The following is a 9,228-nucleotide window of genomic DNA, read 5'->3' on the forward strand; positions in this document are numbered from 1 at the left end:
CAAACACAAAAACAAATATGCTTTAATAAAAAAATTCAACCCAACCTTAAATGAAAAACATTATCATCACCCAACTTTTGTACAATATAAAAAAAATTACCATCAATTTATTTTCTCTTTACCGCATGAAAAAAAAAATAAGAAAAAAGAAAAAAAAATTAAAGTAATGGGTCCTGCTGGTGTAGTACCCAAAAAAAATTCAAGAGGAAAAAAAATAAAAATATTAATTTTAAATAAAGAAAAAAAATAAAATAAAATTTAAATTTTTTGAAAAGTATTTTTGAAATGAAAAAATAAACATGGTTTAATAAGAAAATTCAACTCATCCTCAAATGAAAAAAAAATATCATCACCTATCTTTTGTATAATATAAAAAAACTCTCATTAATTTATTTTCTCTTTACTGTGTAAAAAGAAATTCAATAAGAAAAAAGAAATTAAAATTAATTTTTTATATCATTACATCAAAATAATACAAAAACATATAAAAAAAATAATTTGAATTTAAGAAAAAAATAAAAAATTCTCAATTTCTTTTAACATTTTTGAAACATAAAAATAAATATGGTTTAATAAGGAAATTCAACTCAAACTCAAATGAAAAACAATTATCATCACCCAACTTTTGCACAATATAAAAAAAACTCTCATCAATTTATTTTCTCTTTACAGTAAGAAAAAAATTAAACAAGAGAAGAAAAAAAATTAAAGTATTGGATCCTGTTGATCGGTTCTGTTGATGGGTCCTGCTGGCCACAGTACCCAACGATGATTGGTCCAGCAGGACCCAACAGTATTGGGTCCTGGTGGCGGCAGGACCCAATGACCCAACAATACTTTTTTGACTAAATACATAACAGACAACGCCCCTCCACAGACGCTACAGTGTCGTCTACAATACAAATATTTTATATTTACAGTATCATTCTTAATGTAATGAGTCTATATCCTGCTGCTATCAGGACCCAACACCGATGGGTCCTGCTAGGGTTAGTACCCAATGTCGTCTGATGGGTCCTACTAGCTACAGAACTTGACGCTGATGGGTCCAGCAGGACCCGACCTTGGTGGTGGCAGGAACTAACGTTATTGGGTTCTGTTGGGCAGGAAGACCCATCGACCTAGCAATACCTTTTGACTAAACATAGAACAGATAACGTCTCCTCATAGGCACTACAGTGTCGTTTACAGTGTAAATATTCTATATTGACAGTGATGTCTGTAGTGCAATAAATCTATTTTCATAGTAAATATACAATGTTTTTCCTATATATTTTAAAGTATAGTATAATTTGTGTGTGGGCTTGAAAGAAAAGGGGAAGATAGGGATTAGAGATTTTCTCTTGTGCCTCACTACGCTTTTTTCTTTTTTCTTTTACGTGTATGTATGTGGCTACTGTTATGTGAATTGAGGATTTTTATATACAGTTAAAACACCAAGTCTTGTTTAATCTGAAAATAAGTAAAGTTTCACTTGGGTTTTTTCGGTTTTAGGTCAGCAATGTTTACGAAACAAACCCGAACTAGTCTAGATTTTAAATCATTCAGATTCATGTTTTACTGGTTACCCCGTTAGGGTTCTAAAATAACGATGAGAGGTTAGGAGAAATAAAAAATAAAAAATCAGTTCAGCTACCATCTTTCCACAGGAAAAAAAGACTAAAAGAATTTACAAAAATATTTTTTTGGAGTCTGGCGGTCTAGGTTTTTTAACCTTGTCATTGGCTGGCTTTGATGATGGATCGACACTATCCATTTCTTCGATGCTGGCTTAAGTAAATCCTCAAGTTCTTCGATTGTATTAAGGTGGAATTGCAAGAAGAAGGGATTCGAATTTAGAAAGATTGGGGACTAGACGAGAAGAAGAAAGGCAAGTGATTGTTTTTAAGTTAAAGAGAAACTAGGTATGAAAATGCTGGATTGGATTAATCTTTTTGGGCCAAACATGGGCTTGAGCTTATATTAATTCTTGTTCCCGCTCTATACGCTACTGGGCATTCATAACCTATCAGGGAAGCACTGTTCGAAAATAGAAAGGTGTCATCTCTGTCAAGTTCCAATACAGCACAATGTCCCTTCTCTTGGATCTCTCGAGATCAGTAGCTTCTGCAACGACGCAAGTATACAAATCGGATGACTCGTGACAATAACTCATGTTCAAGTCTTCAGTGGGGTGTGAGGTCCGATGTGGTTCATGGAGATGGAATGCTTCTATAACTAAGAGAGAAATCTCAAATAAATCTTATGGGGCGTATGCCCAACTCCACATTGGGATGTAGCATGCCCGTCTCTAATTATTATTAGATATACTCACCAGCTGAATCCAACTCCTTCTACGCTCAGAGTGTGAATTGAACCTTATATCCCTTAAATTAACTCTTCTACGCTCAGAGTGTGATTTGAACCCTGTATTCTTTAGATTAAATGCACAATTAAAAAGTCATTTCACATTGAGTCTCTCATACCCTACCCTGAGTTTGGGTTAATAATTATGATATTCATTATAATCCTATTAAATACGAACAAGTCATCCATACTTATATTAATTAGAAGTAATGACACGAGCAATACTATAATATTATCTTACTCATACAAGATTACCTTTCTACCTCTCTTACGTTGCATGAAGCAGTTCAAATAAGATAAATACTTTTATTAATGCTTTTTAATGTATAAAAATACATAACACTAACTTGATCATGGTCCCATCAACACCTCTATAGGCTTTGTTCAGGCATTTAATCTAGAAGAGTCTTACCTTCTTTGAGGAAATTCATTAAAAAAAAAGCCGGTGCAGTCTTGAAGTGAAAGTCATTCAACATATTGTGCATGAAGTACAAGAATTTCTAAAAATAACTCATCCCATAAGATTTCATGTGATTTTTGTATCTTCATCATAATGCTTCTATAAATAAGAGAGAAATCTCAGATAAATGAGTAGCCAAGTTTTGCGTTCAAAACCTAGAGGCTGGACAAATACTTGAGAGATTGGTGAAGGAGCAGGACTACCTTTTTGGGAGACTAAATCCTGTCTCTGTTTTCAAACACACAGCTGCCTCTGAATCTCGAGTTTTAACCTCACAAAATAGACTGCAGGGGGCTCCGGGGCTGCCTCTGATTTGGTTTTTTCATTTAAAAAAAAAGAAAAGAAAAACAGAGAGCCCTCTGCCTTTCCTTTATTCGAAGATAATCAGCAAATGCCTTTTGCACCCAGGCAAAGATGCACAAGAAAAAAGGTAGAGAAAATATGACCATATCTTTGGTGACCCTACTGAAATACGAACTTGGATACTTTGGTACCATGCCCTCGTTTTCCAAACGTGTGCCCACTTCCTACTTTTCTTCGTCGTGAAGGCAAAGCCCAGATTCCAGAGTCCATAACAGCATTTAATGCGTTGTGCCAGATGCAGCAGAGGTGGAGCAGAGCAGCTGCAGCGGTTTCTGTTGACAGTATTGACGGTGCTCGGAAGTTAAATGCTTGATGGGTAGCCCTTTGTCCCGATTCATCCGATTTGACTTGATATAAAAAAAAATTAAAAAAAATAAAATATACATACACTCAGTATCATAGTTTTTAGACCTGGTCTAAATTCCAGGTTTTAACTTGATCATCAAGTCAGTTTTTTTTAAAAAAAATCAAAACAACATCGTTTTAATATAAAAATCAAAAGTCAACGGGTTACAACCAAGTTTTTGACTGAGTCTTGTCATGTCAACTGAGTTGCCGGATCAACCAGCCGGGTCACACCAGGTTTTTTTTCTCCTATTTATTCTTCAACTCAGCTCGATTTCAATTCTAGATCAGTCAGATTCTAGATCTACCCGCCGGGTCAAGCTGGTTTTTAAATGTTCACGACCCTTTGTTCTTAGTTAATGTTGGTTGTAAGAACGGACGTGGATAGGCTAGTCCAAACTTTCATTAGGGGCAATGTTAGGCACGTAGCTTTCCTTTTAAGTTCTACCATAACATGTATTAAAAATGTTAAAAGTTTTTTTTTTTCCAGAGAGATCACTAAGTTACAATTTAGAAGGCCAACACTTCATAAACAAATAGAGGACGAAGCAATTTTTTAATGCAAAAAAGGCTCGAGCATTTTTAATATTTTTTCTACCAAAAAAAAATTGTAAATGAAAAGGTTAATATGAATATTTAATAAAAAAATATCAAAAATTATATTTACTAATAAATTGATCAAAAAACACAAAATCAAAACCAGAATTAAAATTCTCTCTCGAACCTAAACTTTTATTTTTTTACACAAAATGAAAGCTAAAAAGCATTACCATCAAAGTTTTATTGTCGAATGAAACTCTTTAACCAGTTTTCCTTTTCTCTCTCTAACCTATGAAGTAGAAAATAAACAAAATAAATTTTTATACCAAAATAAAATTGTTGCAGATTTAGAGTTAGCCATATAATTTTTTCTTTTTTACTTTTCGGTACAATATCTTTTTAATTTAGTATTTTTATCTTAATTTCAAACATGATTTTATCTAATGAGACCATAAAAATATTATAAAAAGTTAAAAAATAAAAAAATAAAAAATAAAGTCAAGTGCTTTATTATCCATGTAAACACCATTAGATTTTCCAAGTCTTCTAGAAGTATTAGGTAATATATATGAAATTCTCTTGTATCTTTATTACAACAAGAATAAATACCGCACATGAAGTTAATCGAATTTTGTTATTAATTCATAAGTAATTTTTATATTGTTTTGATATACTGATATTAAAGTTAATTTTTAAAAAATTAAAAAATATATTTTTTAAAAAAATATTAAAAAAACCATGACAATATTTTAAAAGAAGCAAGGAGATAGACTATTCTGGCTGCTAAACTTTTGGATGTACTCGGATGGAAAAAGAACAGTATAATTAAATCCTTTGACGTCAAGTGATGCCTATCCTTAAAACTGGGCTAGTGTTGTGACGTCAGGATCATTAGGCCAACCTTTGACTTAAAGTCTTCCAATTTTCCTTTATGGTACAGCAATTTCTTCAATTTGGCTATTTTCCAACTGCTGTTGTTAGGTGGTATTTTCCTCCATAATGACATCGAAGACATCGTTTATCCCTAATAATCAATCAACTCTACTCTTATATGTATTTATCTCAAGCAAGCAACGCATGATAATGACTATTTATGGCAAAATTGAACCACTAATAACCACTCGAACCTGATTTTATAGGGTTTTGAGCACTCGTCGGGTAGTTATAACCTAAATTAAACCCAAAACCCGAACCAAATACTACAATTTATAACTATTTAATACATAATTAGCATCCTATACATGTAGTTCTTTCAAATTCTAGAGTTAACACTGAACGAGTATTTCCACCCTTTCATCAACTATTAAAAAACTCGAATGAATCAGGCAATTAACATGGAAAATAAAATAAAATGATGCATTAATATAGGATAAAAAAGATTTGGTGAAATAGTGATATTTAGTAAATGTCGTGCTTCTAAGTGCGATATGATCAAGCTATGCTATTTTTAGCTCAACTGGTTGACTAGTTCATAATGGTCAGTGAAACCAGTCAACCGCTTCTGAAAATAACAAGATCTCAAAACTTCCAAAACCGAAGAGATTTTTTATATCTAAAGATCCAACGATCCGTATAGCAACGCAGCCTCCACTTTAGGAAAAACAACCTTTGGAAACTCCTATAAATATTGAAGCACGATCCAACAGTCGAATAAAAACTATAGCCCTTTTGAGCTGTTATTATGGTCTAGCACGACCTGGTCTTCTTTTGAGTCTAAACCTATCTCACTTGTTCATAAATGCATTTGCTAGATCATTCACATAATCTATTTGGGGCAGATCCTCATTTAGTAATTGCTCAAAATCCTCCACTATTATGTGAACAATAACTTTTTAAAATTTTAACTGAACTCTATTTTTTAGTCAACAAGCTGGATAAAAAAATATATATTTTGACTCATAAAATATATTTGGAAGAAAAACTTCTAGAATCATGATTTTTATGTGAAACGGTCGACCGGTTTAGGCAGAAGATTGAGATTTAACCATGTCGCGCTTTAGAAGCGTGATATTTATTAAAAGTCGTTATTCCGAAGACTTGCTCCGGATCGACCCCTATAATTAGGTTTTAAAACTATAATGATACCCGTTTTTATTTTTACATGTTTGAATTGGACAATTTTACAATTAAGATTTTTTTTATAATGATATTTTAGGAATAAAAGACAATGAATATTATCTCTGAAGATATATCTCATATGTACTTTGTGTTTTGAAAATACAAAAATTTACAATAAAATTTTCAGAGAGATAAATTTATTTTTATGCTCATGTTTCTTCAACTAAACACCTTTTTATTTTTATTGTCCATGTTTTTTTTTATCTCATGGCAATAACCAAACACTATCTAGTAATAATATTACATTATTCGGGTTGGGGATAAGTTGTGAAGTAAGCATTGACTAGCATAATGTTTGTTTTTGCAATGGCACCGTGGTTTCGAAAAAAATTAATTATTATTATTTTAAATTAATTTTTTGTATTTTTTTTAAATTAATTTATTGGTTTCAATAAATATTTCACCTACTATCGATACATACTACATATAACCAGTTGGTTAGACTGATCAGATTGACTTATATAATTCATGATTTAGAAATTTGATTTGGACTGAATTTTTGTTTGACTAAAAAAATATTAACCTACTTGTTCGAACCTAGTGCTATGATGAATTGGTCAGTGCCATGAGAAGAATTTTATTTTTTTTAAAAAAAAAGAGTGAAATGCCACAATTTTAATAAAATAATAATTAATCGAGGTTACCCTAATGGTTGATTTGATAACTAAAGAAGTCAATCCTTTTTCATGTCAGATCTTGTTAAGTATAAACAAATCGCGGTTGATCTGTTTGTCATCAGTAGCGGTCTTGTCAAGGATTGCAAAAACTCATCCTTCCTCGTATGAGTTGAAGAATGTATTTGGCGAGTCGGGTTGAGTCATGATCCGAGAAGTCAAGGTAATCCTACCATAACAGAGTGATTCAAGGCTAATCTGGGGATTTCCTATTTTTAAAAATAATCAAATGGCTCAGAACCCAAGGTGTAGTAAACACCCTACATCCCTAGATTTGCTTTTCTCTATGTGACTCGTGTCAGGAAATCATCAGTGGACCTTGTACACCCATAAACTACCAAAAAGCTCAAATCTATTTCAGTTTTTTTTTTTTTTTTTTTTTTTTTTGAAAATTAGGCAGCATACGGGGATGCGTGATTCCTGCTCCATGCATCAATTTCTATGAGTTTTTTTGTTTTTTTTCTAGCATAGTAAAAAAATTTCATAAAATAATACAATACTAAAAAAAAAATAGTATATTTTATAGAATTATTCATAATATTTGTAATTCGTGTGTTGTAATTGTGACATGTGAAATATAGATTTATAGTGGTTAAAGACACTTGTATATTTTTATAAGGATGAGAATACAAGTTTGATTTTTAAAAAACATACTTACTAGGAGAGACAGCTACAAACCTTAAATAAGACTAATTTCATCCTTTGAAAAGGTATAAAAAATGCTATAAACGTGCAAGTGTATGTTCGATTATTGAAAACAGGAGAAAACTTTTTCTTAAAATTGGTCCATGGGTTGATAAAAATTAGATGTTAGGCTGTGTTTGTGTTGATCAGCTGGATTAAGCTTTTTAACCTTTTTTATAATTTCAAATTATTTTTTAATTTTTAGATTATTTTGATACGTTGTTATTAAAAATATAAAAATATTATTTTAATAAAAGTATTTTTAAAAATAACTTTTTATCAATCAGTTCCAAAGAAATTCAAAATCAAACACAGAATGTATTTAGAAAGAGGTTGCTTGAATAGCAAATTATGGGAAAAAAATTCATGCACAAAGAAGAGAAGGGAGAAAACTTTTCTTGAAATTGAGTTTATAAGTTGATTAAGATAATTTTGTTATTGTGATAGCGGTTGCTTTTTAAAATATTTTTTACCTGAAAATATATAAAAATAATATTTTTTTTATTTTTTAAAATTTATTTTTAACATTTACATATCAATATGGTATAAAAATAAAAATAACAATTTAAAATAACAATTAAATTTTTTGAAAAATACAGCATGAACGCGTAAACAAATACACCCGAGCTCAGTTTCAATGGGCAACCACATGCTTTGCCCAATTTGTAGAAGAAGATTGGTTCAAGATTAACATTTTGTTGTGATTTAAGAAAAATAAGATTAAATTTTTGTATAAAATAATTTCTAATCGAAAACATTTGCATCGATTATGGTAATGGCGAAATTCTTATCTAAATTAAGTCCACCACACCATTAAGAATATTACACAAAAGATATACATATGAAATAAATGGAATGCTATATTTTCTGCCTCAATTTATAGGTGACGTGATGAATTTTTTTTTTTTTATATTAATATGGGTGTTTGAGTCAGTTTATGCATACCTCAACTAATATATATTATATTTAGAACATGTTTGATAGTGTGACAGCGGTTGCTTTTCAAATAACTTTTTGTGCCGAAATGCATGCTAATGATATTTTTTTATTTTTTAAAAAATATTTTTGACATCAACACATCAAAACGATCCAAAACATACAAACCATATTAAATTTTAGCAAAAAAAAAATTTTGAATTTTTTAGGAACGCGGTTTTCACCGCGTTTCCAAACGGTTTCTTACTCATATATGTTTTTTTTTATGAATTTTACTCATATATGTTATATTTATCTAGCAATTATTTTTCAGGAATCAAATGTTCATATATCTCTAGATGCAAAGACAGACTCTCAATATCATCCTAGTAGAAAATCCATATTTAATTATTGCTTATTCTTTTTCCCTTTTGGAATACATTCAAAATATTTTACATTTTAAAAATATTAATATATCAAAATAATATATTAAAAATATGATATATTTACATTTCAAAATACTTTTCATTTAAAAATGAATTAAAATAATATTTTTAATTTTTTAATATCAATATATTAAAATAATTCAAAAATATTAAAAATAATTAATTTTTTTTTTAAAAAACAGTTAAACCTCAGTGCTCAACAAAACTACCATCACTAACGGAGGTTAAAGTTGGTCGATCCCAGCTGTGGATCTGGACACTTTTGGAGGTCCCCTCCCATCTCTCCTCCCTTACCTCACATGTCCCATCAACTTTTTTCCAGCAACTTTTTTTCTCT

The sequence above is a fragment of the Populus trichocarpa genome, chromosome 4, assembly GCF_000002775.5.
Source record: "Populus trichocarpa isolate Nisqually-1 chromosome 4, P.trichocarpa_v4.1, whole genome shotgun sequence".
Taxonomy (NCBI): Eukaryota; Viridiplantae; Streptophyta; class Magnoliopsida; order Malpighiales; family Salicaceae; genus Populus; species Populus trichocarpa.